This window comes from Pinus tabuliformis, chromosome 6 (genome assembly GCF_031772625.1).
Source record: "Pinus tabuliformis cultivar Carrire ecotype Pingquan chromosome 6, CPIR1, whole genome shotgun sequence".
Classification (NCBI taxonomy): Eukaryota; Viridiplantae; Streptophyta; class Pinopsida; order Pinales; family Pinaceae; genus Pinus; species Pinus tabuliformis.
The window spans coordinates 337,772,937-337,787,816 of record NC_142292.1 but is presented as its reverse complement, the minus strand read 5'-3'; positions in this window follow the sequence as shown (position 1 = coordinate 337,787,816).

The following is a 14,880-nucleotide window of genomic DNA, read 5'->3' as shown; positions in this document are numbered from 1 at the left end:
ATGTGTAAACACTTCATACTTTGGAAAATTTTAATTGTTTCATAATTTATTCAAGTATATGCTTCACGATTTAGTCAATTTATGCTATATGTCATGAAAACTATTGGAGCACTATCATTTATTTGAAACAATTGTAGCTTAAAGAAATCTATTCCATTTTACTTGTTTATTTTCTATTCAATGGTGCAAACACATATAAACTTATTTACATTCTAGCCTCTCAAGTTTTGCAAGTTATTTCTCTTTGAAGCATTTGCATGAAGCATTAGTTTACTTTGGGGACTTAACACAATTTGCACTTCATCTAGGCATTGTAGTATAAGAAGGCCCCAAGCCTCACTAAAACTTACCTCCAACTTAAGTTGGTGTAATAGACTTTTAGGGACCCTCTACCTCTATTGACTCCTCATTGTGAGATCCAAATATTGGGCGTAGATAAGGTCTGAGGACTAGAATTCAATTGTAACTTTGCCTTAGCACTAATTAATAAAATAAACCAAGAACAACATTCCATCACATTTGCTTTGTTTGCAAAGTTGTTAAATTTCTTGCTATCTTGATAGTTTAAAGTCTCAAATTTAAATCTTATTTCAAGAGGCACTTTGGATGCAAGCATTGTAATCTCTTTTAATTTTGCAATAAGTTTTAATTTTCTTGTACTTGGAAATTGGCTTATCTTTTGGTTTAATTGCATATTGTCATGAATGGTTGATTTCACTTTCAAGTACTATTATTTTGGGGTTGTAAACTTAATTGCATGTTGTCAGCTTGGTCTAACATTTGAGTTCTTTTTATCATCTCATTCTCACAAGTAGATTTCTAATGGTATCTTTTTGAGCAAGATAGTTTCCATGCTTTGATTTGTAGACTTCTTCATCTTAAAAAAAATTATAATATCTTGTGTTAACAATTTATTGTTTCACTTTTCAGGGTTATTTTGGCTTTCCATTTGGAAGCATTTCACTTCATTTTAAGCAAATACAATTTCATTTCTTAAAGAGCAATACTTTGAAGGCACTGGTTGTTTATGTATTTCATGTTTATCTTATATATTGATGGTTATTGCTCATATCAGTTTTGCTTATAAATCTTAAAGAAATGATCTATTTAACTTTAAAAATTCTCCTAGAAACTCACATCTTTTTAACTTAACTTTTCATTAGGGGGACCACCCCTCTTAGCTAACGTAGGGGATAGCTCAAGCGGAGAGAGTTGGGATTAGTTTGACAATCTCTTCTCTGAGTTCTCTGCCACCAACCACACCTTGTGGGGTTGAAGATTTTTCTCACTGACTTGTAGGTAGGTGTGGCCGGCAAGGTCAACATCTTTTGTCGTCGTTTCCGAGGACAAACTTTCTTATACCTAGGAAATCGACTAACCTTTTGGTTTTAGCATTTTTTAAACTTTAAATTTAGATTTTTCCTCAAGTGGCGACTCCACTCAATCCAAATTTTGCAAGAGTCTCTACTAGGAGAAATTCAAGTGGTCTAGTTATCCCCTCTCCTAATCCTGAAAGGGTTTTTAGAGAGAGGTTGAATAGACTTTCTCAAACTAGAGTTCTTGCTAGTCTTGGGAAAGAGGCTATTTCTGATATTCATTTGTTTTTTCAAGAACAAGTAGAACCTAACATCATGAATGATCTTTTTGCTCCTTATGACTTCACTAACATAAATGGCTATCCTCACAATATCCCTAACAAGGCTATTGAAAAGTTGGCTTCCTTTCAAGGTAACAATGCCATTAGTGCCACATCACATGTGAAAAAATTTAATGTTTGTATCTTTAAATGGTGTCACACTGCTAATTATGAGGATGTGAAGATGAGACTTTTTGTTTTATCTTTAGAAGAGGACGTTCTTGATTGGCTCACTGAGTAACCTGCTAACTCATAGAACTCTTTACAAGCCATTATAACTGCATTTTTAGATAAGTTTGGAGAGAAGAAGGAAAATAGGCATTTGATCAACACCATTAGCAATATGAAGAAAAATGAGAACGAAACCATCGAGGAGTTTAACAAGAGATTCAATGGATTAGTAAAAAGCATGTCTACTACTGTTAAACCTCCTGGTGAATTTCTTTTATGCTCATATCTGGATGCTTTTGGTGTTGGCACTGCTTATTTGTTGAGGAGGAAGGAGCCTATGAATTTAGGTGTAGCTCAAACTAAAGCCTTAAAAATGGAAAATGCTAGAAAGCAATCATGGAAGTCTGAACTTCCTGGTTTCACTAGAGGGTCGTCGAAACCTAATGATTCCAAAGGCAAGGCCAAAGAAGAGACTACACATGATCCTATTAAGGAGTTAACCCAACTCATCAAGAGTATGGAGGCAAATCACACTAGTCAAATGAAGCCTATCCAAAATCGATTAGTGGCCATGGAAAGAAATCAAGGTGGGAGATTCTCAAATAGAGGGAATGATAGATGGCAAAAGAGAGGACCTCCCATTGACCATAGGCCACCTAATCCACTTGAGTCTACAAACTTAGTTGATGATTCCATGCCTTATTGTAGACCTTGTCATGACATACATGATGAACTCACTTGTCCTTATGCAAGAAGGATCCTAGAAGGAGATATGGTGGGAACAAGTGAGCAAATCAATGTAGTTGGAAAAAAACATCATTTGTCCTTGGAAAATTGGATGGGAGTTATGGGGAATAGTCAGAAGGTAAATAAAAAGTCTCCATCCTCCTATAGTATAAATAATTTTTAAGATTTGGATAGGATCACTGAATTATATGGAGAGAAGCCTTCATCAACTCAGTTTTAGAGATAGCCAAGGATAAGGAAAGGGGAAAGAATAAAGAAAGACATCATAGTAAAACTTTCACTCCACCCACATCGAAGTTGAATATTGACTTCTGAGGATGGATTAATAATGCTAAGATTTTAGTTCTTGTCACTGAAATCATGAAGATTCCCTCCCAAAGATATAAATTGTTGAAAGCCATTGATGCTCTCAATGGAAAAGAAATGTCTAATTTTTCTAAGGATAGATATGAGGATGATGTTGATTTGTGGTAGCATCGGATGTGCTCTAGCCATGAAAATTGGTGGAGAGGCTAAAGCACATGAGATCTCCAAGACCCGGAAATGGTTTGGGGAAACTCCACCCAGTTAGAGAGATATTAAAATAATTAATAATTTTAATGGAGTTCCTAAGCCTAAACTTAGGAAAATTAAAATATTAATGGGTATTAATATAAAACTGGGTGAGAATGTTCTAAATGACATGGCTCAAACCAAATCTAATCTTAGCCATTGATTAGGGACTTAATCTCAGCCATTGAAAACTCAACAGGAAAAGTATGAGAAGAGGCTTGAGGGTCAATTGGAGATACAACAAGATTGATAAGTCAGTTCGATTTTTTGGAGCGGGCTTTACTGAGAAAATTCGAACAAGTGATCTAAGTTGCAGTGAGGGGTAGTGAGTACATAACAGACAGGCAGAGATAGTGCCTGAGGGTTAGCGCAATGACAGAGAGGCTAAGCAAGGGCAACCAGAGCCATGCAAAGGTAGCAGGAGCCACGCAGAGGCAGCAATAGATTGCGCAAAGGTTGAGGGGCCTGCGTGGGTGACACAGAAGGCCAAAGAGTTGATGCAGAGAGGCAGAAGGTCGATGCAGAGGGTTCTAGAGCTACGCAGAGGCTAGCAAGGTTGACGCAGAGCCTCGGAGAAGCGCACGACGAATTTCCGTGGGGCAGACTAGCACTGAGAAGCTGAATATCTGTCTCCGAAAAGAGGTATTACTACCGTGTAAAAATCTCTGTTGGGTGAGCTAGTTTGGCACCCTAGTTGTACTCAAGAAATCTGCATAATAATAAAACCCTCAGAACTACTGCACCGTTTTTCCCACATTGGGTTTTTCCGGGGATGATTGTCCAAAAATAACAGTGTCCCTTGTGTGTTTATCTATTATTTCAGTTGATGATCTGTATATGAGTTGAGGTTGTATTTGTGTTTATTTTCAGTATTTATATGAATAATTAACTTGTTAAGGAATAAACAACTAGGTAAAATAAACTAGATAATGCAGTAGGAATTTCTGACGTGCCAGACTTAGAAATTTCAACAAATGCCCCTATCACTCTGTAAAGTAGTGATATGTGTAGAGATAACAGAGACCACCAACCTCTTTTCATCACTATGTTGGTCAATGGAATGCTTTTATAAAATTGTATGTTTGACTCTCGGGCATCATCTTTTGTCATGACTAAGAAAGTCATGAATCAGTTAAATTTGAGGATTTCTAGACCCTACCACAACATTTGTGCAATGGATTCAAAGATCATTGAAGTTTGTGGTTTGATAAAAGATCTTCAAGTCCACTTAGTTGTACATCCTGACATTATGATCACCATGGATATTGTGGTGATTGATGTACCTGATGCTTGGGGGATGTTATTGTCTAGAAAGTGGGGAGTTGATGTTGGGGGCAGTTTGCAAATGGATTTAAGTTATGCTACCATCCCTAATAGTGAGGGCATCATGGCTAGATTGGATAGGGAATTGCAGATAAAGTTTCATATAGAAAGTCCCAAGGAGCCTCATAATGAAATTGTGTATGAATCTAATAACTTGGGAAACTATGCTATCGTGGCTAATTCTTTTCCTCCTTTGGAGAAGGAGGTGGATTGTAAGAAAGATAGAGTTTAGCACATGAATTTTGATGGTGCCCATTCTAGGTATGGTAAGGATGTTGGAATTGTCCTTACCTCCCCTCTTGGTCACATATTCAAGTTTGCCTATAGATTGGAATTCGATGCAACCAACAATGTAGCAGAATATGAGGCTTTATTGTTGGTTCTAGAATTGGCAAAAGACTTGAGGATAAAGTTGCTTAGTATCAAGGGGGATTCTGATCTAGTCATTCTTCAAACTAAGAATCAATTTGCATGCAAGAATGATAGATTAAATCAATATCAAAATGTTGTTTGGGGTAATATGGAATATTTTGATGCATTAGACCTTCAAGCAATTCCTAGGGAAGGAAATAAACAAGTTGATGAGCTGGTTGTTGTTGTATCTACATTACAACTTGGAGAGAACTTGATGGATGATAAAACTAAGATGGAGATTATCTTTAGGCCATCAGTTCCTGATAATCTTGAGCATTTGAAAATCTTTAATGATGAAAGCCAAGTGCTTCGTTTTTTAAATAACATGGAGGAATTTTCTAAATTTAAGGCGGGCTACAAAGAGGAAGGATGTGATTATGAGGATTGTAATGTGGTGATAAATTTCACTCCTAGGGAACGTGTAGCCTTGGAGCAAGTGTATGACAGACATGATGCATCAAAGAGAAAAGATGATAAGAAAATTGACCCAAGGGAATTCATTGAAGTGAATATTCGTACCCCTCATGATCCAAAGATTATTAAAATAGGCAAGGGTACCAATGAGCAAGAAAGGAAGAATTTGATAAATTTACTTCATGAATATAGAGATGTTTTGGCTTTTTCATATGATTAGTTGAAAGGTTATATGGAAAATGTTATGGAACATACTATCCCTCTTAAAGATCAAAATGCCAAACCCTTTAGGCAGAAACTTAGGCCAATCAATCCTAAGATAGCCCCCTTGGTGCAAAAATAATTCCAAAAGATGCTTCAGGTTGGTATTATTACTCACACTAGGCATTCCACGGTGTTCAAACTTGGTTATTGTAAGGAAGAAGAATGGATCAATCAAGCTATGTGTAGATTTTCGAAATCTTAATTTAGCTTGTAAAAAAGATAATTACCTTTTATCTAATATGGAAACATTATTGCAAAGGGTAACAAGATCTGGAATGATGTCTTTGTTAGATGGATTTTCAGGATACAACCAAGTCTTGGTGAAGAACGAGGATAGACATAAGACAACATTCACCACACCATGGAGTACTTTTGAATATTTGAGGATGCCTTTTGGATTAACGAACGTTGGAGAAACTTTTCAAAGAGCTATGGACTATGTCTTTAAGGGTTTAATTGGGAAATTTGTTGAGATCTATCAAGATGATTTAACTGTTTTTTCTAAAAATGGAATTTCCCATATAGGCCACCTAAGGCAAATTTTTGATAGGTGTAGAGAGTATGGAACATCCTTAAATCCTCCTAAATCTATTTTTGGAGTGATTGAAGGGAAGTTGCTGGGTCACATCATTTCAAAGGATGGGATCAAGATTGACCCTGAAAGAGTTGAGGCTATTCAAAAGATTCCTTTGCTTCATAATATTAAAACCCTTCAATCCTTCTTAGGAAAGATTAATTTTCTTAGAAGATCCATTCCAAATTATGCTGAGATTGTCAAACCCATCCAAACCCTCTTAAAGAAAGATGTTAAGTTTGTTTGGGGAAATGAAGGTAGAAAAGGTTTTCAGGAAATAAAGGATTCTATTGTCAAAGCACCTGTTCTAGTAAGCCCTGATTATTCAAAGGAGTTTTTGGTTTTCTCTTTTGCATCTGAAGATACTATTGTTGGGGTGTTGCTTCAAAAGAATAATGAAGGGCATGAGCAACCTATTGCTTTTATGAGTAGGTCCCTTCAAGGGTCTAAGTTGAAGTATAGCACCATGGAAAAGCAAGTTTATGCTTTAGTGAAGTCTCTTAAGGAATTCAGAGTTTATGTGGGGTATTCTAGGATAATTGCATTTGTTCCCCACTCTGTTGTAAAGGATATTTTAGTCCAAGTTGATTGCTTAGGAACTCGAGCTAGGTGGGTCTCGAAGATTCAAGAGTATGATTTGGATATTAGACCTACCAAGCTTGTGAAGGGTCGGGGATTGGCCAAAATCTTGACTGAAGGGAATGAGAAAGTGATAAGAATGATTTGTCAAATGATTTGAAAGTAACTTCATCAAAACTTCAAACATTGGGTCAACTTGAATGGTATAAAGACATTATTTATTATTTGCAAAATTTGTCATGTCCTAACCATTTAGTTGGCCATAAGAGAAGAGCATTAAGGCTTAGAGAATCTAAGTATTGCATTATGAAGGATGGTCTGGGTTGGAGAAATCCGTAGGGGGTAATACTTAGGTGTGTTGATGAAATTGAAGCCAAAAAGCTTCTATCTGAGTTTCATTCAAGATTTTGTGGAGGGAATTATGTTGCTAAAACTACTACCCACAAAATTTTGAGAGCTGGTTATTTTTGGCCTTCTATTTTTGTTGATGTGCACAAGTATGTTAGAGGTTGACAAGCTTGGCAACTATTCACTGGGAAGCAGAAGTTAGCCTCTTTGTCTCTTCAGCCTGTGGTCGTGGAGGCTCCCTCTCAACATTGGGGGCTAGATATTATAGGTAAATTTAATGAAAATTTGAGTAATGACTACTTATGAATTATAACTGCCACTGATTATTTTACTAAATGGGTAGAGGCCATCCCTACGAAATACGCCACCGACAAAGTAGTGATAGATTTTCTTGAAGATAAGATTATCACTTGTTTCGTTGTCCCTGCCAAGATTACTATCGACAATGGTAAGGCTTTTAGCTTTGCTGAATTCTCATCATTTTGCTTTAAGTATGGCATCGTTTTATCCCATTCATCAAACTACTATCCTCAGGGTAATGGCTAAGCAGAGTCTAGTAATAAGAATTTGATAACTATAATCAAGAAGATAGTAAGGGACAACAAACAGGCATGGGATAGTAAAATTAAATATGCTTTGTGGGATGATAAGATAACAAAGAAGAGTCCCTTTGAGTTAGTTTATGGCTTGGATGTTACCCTTCCTATGCATTTCAGGCTACCAGCTTACCAATTGCTACAAAGTTTTACATATGATAAAGATGTTGTGCAATGTAGGATTGACCAAATTGTAGAATTGGATCAAACCAGAAGAAGAGCCTTCGAGCATTGTTGTAAAAATCAATCTAAGGTAAAAAGAAATTTTGACAAATCATCTAGGAATAGAATGTTTTCTAACAATGATATGGTTTTTCTATGGGATAGCAGGAATGAAAAGCCAAGTAATCATGGTAAGTTTGACAGTTTGTGGCTTGGACCATACATTATTAGGGAAGCAGCTGGACAGAATTCCTACCATTTGAGCACTATGGATGGAGAACCACTCGAGTTACCTATGAATGGCCAACTGCTCAAATTGTTCTACAAAGAAAATAGCTGATGCCATGGGGCATTTTTTTGTATCATATTTCTAACCTTATCCCTTGTCGTTTTTGTTAAATTATTTTTATTTCATGAATAAATTGTCATTTATGCTCTTAGAATAAATTTCTATGTCTTCATTTTTGTACTTTATTTCATTTGACGATATTTTGAATGGATACTGCTAATATATGTCTTCTGTTGATGAATGCAGATTCTAGGTTCTTGCACACTATCACTTCATATCTAGCATGCATCCCCATGGAGCCAAATGTTGACCACTGCGATGACACCTAATGATTATATGAAAAATTCCATGCCCAAGGATGATCTAGAGGACACTTGTACCATCAGATATTATCAGTCAACAGAGTTTTTTAACTCTACTTCTATATTCTCATCATCTTTCTTGTACCCAGATTCCACATCTGCGGGGAATTGTAATAAGTGAAACTAGTAATGAAGAGTTTTGAGTTTGTAACAAGCCTAGGATGTTGAGACTCGATCAGTAAATAAGTACACCTTGGAGTGTTTTTTTATCTGGTAATTATACCTTCTTTTTCAGAGGCAGATAAGTTTATGGGTTTTTTCACTCACTTTTTACCCCAAAGTCGGGGTGATGGTTTAAAGGTTGAGCCCCTAACACATCTTAGTGTCTATGGTCGATGTATATTATCATACTAGATCACACACAAAAAAACGTGGAATTCGGTTAGGTCTAAGTAATCAGTTTTTAATTTTTTAGATTTCCCACAGGTCAAAAGTTACAAATAAAATTGTAATAAGTGTAGTCTAGAGAAGTTGTATGGGGTTTGAGTAATCAAAATTACACCTCTCACCCTCAACTTTCTACTATGACACACTTTGAGGGGTTAATAATGTGTTTTGGACCCTCAAAACCCACATTTCCTAAGTCTAGTGGAAATTGTGGCATTTAATTAGGCTAGAATTAAATAAAATAGAGAGAAATAAATTATTCCATGCGAGAGAATGACATGGAAATGACTTGGAAATTATCCTAAGTCAAAGAGTTGAGTCAACGGACATGTGGAAGATGACTGAGCACACTGCATCATAAATGCACTATTATTTCATAAAATCGAATTTCCCAGAGATAAAGCAGCAGTTGCACATGTGGAAAATCGAAATTATTAGAGGATCTCATGCACTGAAAGAATATTCTATGGTATATTTGGACTGAAGATTACGTGGGGCCTCATCTCACAGTTATCTCAGGGTCTTCTACTCTTAGCACTCCACTCTTGAGGATTATGAGTTTCACTCAGCCAAACTCCGAGTTGCACGTGGAGGAATCACGCAATTCCTGGGGACCTACGCAAAGCTATCTGGGGATCATCTACATATGTGGCATCACTTAGTTCGAGTTTGCATTTGTTGATTGGAGTTATCATGGTACTTGGATTCACTCATGGATGAGTTTACTATGCCATATATGGAATTTGATTTCCCTTGATGTGCACATATGGAATTCGATTTTGCTCTGATGTCTCTATCTTCCCCACATCGAACTTGACTTATCTTTCCTTGGGATTTTCTCCATCTTCAATTCTCGCATGCATTCTTTCTTGGGATTTATTCCCAACTCTCTATATAATGAGGCTATATGCTCTCATATTGTATCATGTAATGAGCTATTGTGATTGAGGAAACTCTGCTATTTTGTACTTGCATACTTTCTTAATACAATCAAGACTTTGGGGCTATCTAGCTAGTGTTCTCTTGGCGTTATGAGGTAATGTCATTTCATGCTACTGCTATTGTGTTTGATTTCTTTCAAATATTGAATTAATATTAGTTTATACTTGTCATCTTGCTTGGATTGATGTGTGCAAGCTATCTTGCACATATCATTGATTTAGAGTAGTATTCTAGGGAAAAGCTTGCAAATTCATTTTAAGAGGAATGTTTGGTTTATCTTATTCATTATATTGCTCTAATCTTGTGCAAACTAATACTTGTTCAAGTGTGTAGGAAAGATATTTTGTATTGTGTGCAGGAATCCATCTGCAAGAGGGAGAAATCTCAATTAGATCAACTCACTCTTAGAATCATAGCAATCCAAAACTCAGCCATTTTTTCGCTTCAAATTTTCTATCCAACGAAGAGCAAAAGAGAATTTTCTTACTCTATAGCTACTTGATCATCCATTTAAATTCAAAATACTTGTTTGATTCTAGTTCTTTCAAAGTTATATCTCCTATTCAAAAGTCATTTCCAAAGTTAGGCAAGTATGGGGGTTCACTCCCATTACTTGAGCCAATACTTTGTAAATTAAATTCTAAGTTTAGTTTTGGTTTTTTTTCCTAATTTCACACTGACATTTGGTTTTTTTGTGTTTTTGCAACCCATAGGCTTGAACATTGACCAGCAAGGAGCTTGAAAAGAAGCTTTGGAAAACTACTCACTCGTGTGTATGTACGACCCCCTCACGATATCCAAAGATTGATTTCTAAGAAGGCCATAAGCACTTGGGAGAGAGTTGCAAACTCATTTAGGTTGTGGGCCTTTTAAGCGTTGTGAACCTCTTTTGGAGAGTTTTTTCCATCTTCAAGTTTGTTGTTGTTATATTTTTGGGGAGAGAGTCTAGCTTTGTTAGAGTCTCATCTTTGTGAAGATCTCTCTCGTATTGTGGCCCACCCTCTTAGAGGCATTTTTACTCGCTTTAAGCGCTAATAAAAGATAATAAAAAAATTGTTGGAGGGAGTTGGGGATTTTTCCTTTGGCATTCCCCTTCCTCATTTAGAGGAGGGATTCTTGTGGGTGGCCTAATCCTGCTTCTAGTTTTTCTTAGCTTTATAGCTTTTAATTTCATATTGTGCATGCTTAAAATCAACACATTTCACTCCACGTACAAATTTTTACTAATCTCGTATATAAATTCCCACATGCATACGCTTCCAAATTGTAAACTTGAGAAAATCTCATCTTATGTGTAAACACTTCATACTTTGGCAAGTTTTATTTGTTTCATAATTTCTTCAAGTATATGCTTCACTACTTGGTCAATTTATTCTATATGTCATGAAAACTATTGGAGCACTATCATTTATTTGAAACAATTGTAGCTTAAATAAATCTATTCCATTTTACTTGTTTATTTTCTATTCAATGGTGCAAACACATATGAGTTTATTTACATTCTAGCCTCTCAAGTTTTGCAAATTATTTCTCTTTGAAGCATTTGCATGAAGCATTAGTTTAATTTGGGGAATTAACACAATTTGCACTTCATCTAGGCATTTTAGTATAGGAAGGCCCCAAGCCTCACTAAAACTTACTTCCAACTTAAGTTGGTATAATAAACTTTTAGGGACCCTCTACCTCTATTGACTCTTCATTGTGAGATCCAAATATTTGGGCGAGGATGAGGTCTAAGGACTAGAGTTCAATTGTAACTTGTCTTAACACTAATTAACAAAATAAACCAAGAACAACATTCCATCACATTTGTTTTGTTTGCAAAGTTCTTAAATTTCTTGTTATTTTGATGGTTTAAAGTCTCAAATTTAAATCTTATTTCAAAAGGCACTTTTGATGCAAGCACTGTAATCCCTTCTAATATTGCAATAAGTTTTAATTTTCTTGTACTTGGAAATTGGCTTATCTTTTGGTTTAATGCTTATTGTCATGAATGATAGATTTCACTTTCAAGTACTATTATTTTTGGGTTGTAAACTTAATTACACGTTGTCAGATTGGTCTAACATTTGAGTCATTTTTATCATTTCATTCTCACAAGTAGATTTCTAATGGTATCTTTTTAGCAAGATAGTTTCCATGCTTTGATTTGTAGACTTATTCATTGTAAAAGCATTTATAATATCTTGTGCTAACAATTTATTGTTTCACTTTTCAGAATTATTTTGGCTTTCCATTTGGAAGCATTTCACTTGATTTTAAGAAAATAGAATTTCATTTCTTAAAGAGCAATACCTTGAAGGCACTGGTTGTTTATGTATCTCATGCTTATTTCATGTATTGATGGTTATTGCTCATATCATTTTTGCTTATAAATCTTAAAGAAATAATCTATTTAACTCTAACAATTCTCCTATAAACTCACATCTTTTTAACTTAATTTTTCCTTGGGGACCACCCCCCTTAGCTAACCTAGGAGATAACTCAAATGGAGAGAGTCAGGATTAGTTTGACAGCCCCTTCTCTGAGTTCCCTGCCACCAACCACACCTTGTGGGGTTGAAGGGTTTTCTCACTGATTTTGTAGGTAGGTGTAGGTGGCAGGGTCAACAAGACCATTACATTGATGCATTTTACGCTGACACTTCTTACGAATTGATGGGCGAGAAGCTCGCTAATGAAAGGGTTGCTCAAACTTTAGTTGAGGAATTAGAAAATGACAAGAAAGCATTCGGGAATTTTGGGATTCCAAATATAAAAGAAGAGGAAAATGATCATGTTAAAGAACTAGCTCAAAGCATTAAAAGTGTGCAAGATGAGCATAAAAATCAAGTCACCGTCATGCAAAACCACCTAGTTAATATGAAGGAGTCTCAAAAAAATAGGTTGCAAGAAAATGATGATCAAACTTGGCCATATTGTAGTACTTGTTTAAATTTTCATGAGGACTATACTTGTGCTTTTACGAGAGGAATCCTGGGTAGTGGCATTGCAGGGACTAGTAACCAGATTAATCATTTTGACGATGAAAAGGAAAATGATGAGGAATTAACTCAAATGATCAAAGACATGCAATCTAGTCAAAAAAAATTAATAGCAGATCACGCTAGAGAAATGAATTATTTGGTGAACAAGTTACAGGCAATGGCAGTTAATCAATATAATCAAAAGATCAATTTTCAGAACATGATAAATACCATAGAAGAGGAACACGCTGAGGAACTGAAAATCATGCAGACTAATCATTCAAATCAGATGACCGCCATGCAAGACCATTTGATCACCATGGAGGAAAATCATGCCAAGGAAATCAGTGTTATTAGGCATGAGCATTCCAACCAAATGAATTCCATGAAGGATAAGCTCCAGAACTCGAATGAGACCATGAAGGATGCTCACACACAACAAATAAGAACTATGGAAGAAAGACAATTACAGATAATTAGTGCCATGAAGGCTAACTACTCTGAAAAGATAAAGACCATGGAGCACAATCACACACAGCAAATTGAAGCCGTGGAAGCTAAGTATTTCACTCTTCAAGACAGATTTGTGAAGACAAAAACTGATCAAGCAAAATTAATAGTGAGACATGCCAAGGGAATGAGTTCCATGCAAAAGAGGTTGGAAGAAATGGAAAAATTACAAAAGATGGAAAGATTGCAGACACAGGAATTTCAACATGGATCAGATGGTGAAAGGAACAAAGAACTTTCGACAGATCATAAGCCCCCAAGTCCGCCAAAACAATTATCATCTCACTGCAAAGAGGTCCCTTGTCCCATTGAAAACAGGTTGACTGAAAATGCCATGATTGGAAAAGAAATTAAGAAAGATCAAACTTATGTATCACCTTTGGCAGAGTATATTCAGAATAAGGTTGGGCATACTTCAGGCTCTTCAGATCTTTCGCTCGAACACACTCAAGATCAAGACAAGAAATCTACAAGGGTCTCGCTATTGACATCACAGCCCACCAGGAACAAAAGTAAAAGGCAGAGGAAGAGAAGAAAGAGGTTTGATGCATCTGATGGTCGAGAGCAGCTCGATATTCGGATAAGACAGAGTCTCACGATATGCAGGTTCAGGCATGGCACATCAGAGAAGCAGCCTCCAGACCTGCTAGAGAGTCGACAAATGCTCAGTGTGCACTATGTTGAAAACATCTAACGTCATGGAGCATCATTTGTATAGTATCTCTAACCCTACTCCTTTTTATTTCATGTCGTTGGCTAGTTTTATTTCATGCATTTATGTTATGTCTTTCATATTTCAGTTTTGCTAGAGTAGATTTTTCTATTCCAGCGAGATTTATTATATATGAATGATGATTTTGACTTTGAATGAGTATCTATTTGATGGACTTCCATTTTCTTGGATGCAGGATTCTGAGATTTTCACGTTACTTTGTAGAAGCAACGTGTCCCCATATGGAACCAGATGTTGCACCGGATTTGTCAAAGTTCCAAAAAAGCAGAAATGCCAATTTTCTTCAAAAATATCGGATCATTTGTTAGCATTCTATATTTCATTGTAAACCCATTCTGCAAGTTATCTAGTGTAAATGATCCTAGTAAGACCTTGAATATATGTAACAACCTAGGTAACCCTATGATTTTGATGACGAATTTCATCCTAGGAGGTTTTTAACCTCGTTGATTACCTGTGTTTCTAAACACGGCTAATCAGAAGAGTTTTTTCCCTCTAGCTTAAACCCCAAAGCTAGGGTGAAAATTATTGTCGAAATCTTAGGTGAGTCCTAGTGTTTTTAGTCAATTCTGATGTATAAGTAACTTGGGAATAATTTAAGCTAATTGACTTAATTATTTTATTACAAATCATTTGGTTTACTAGATAATATAGTGTCGCGGATGGGTTATGTGTCTTGAGGGTCTAAGCCAAATGTGTATTCCTCCTTTGAGGGTTGTAAATGTAAAATCTTATGTATTAGAGGGTGGAAAATAATTAAATCCCCTCATGTGTAAATTAATTAACTTTTCTGGAAAAATAAAATTAAATACTAACCCAAAAAATTAATTAATTAAGTAGAGTCAAAATTAAATTGTCTTAGGAAAAATAATTCTCCAAGTGGTAAAATTTGTGGGTCCTAAAGAAATCAAC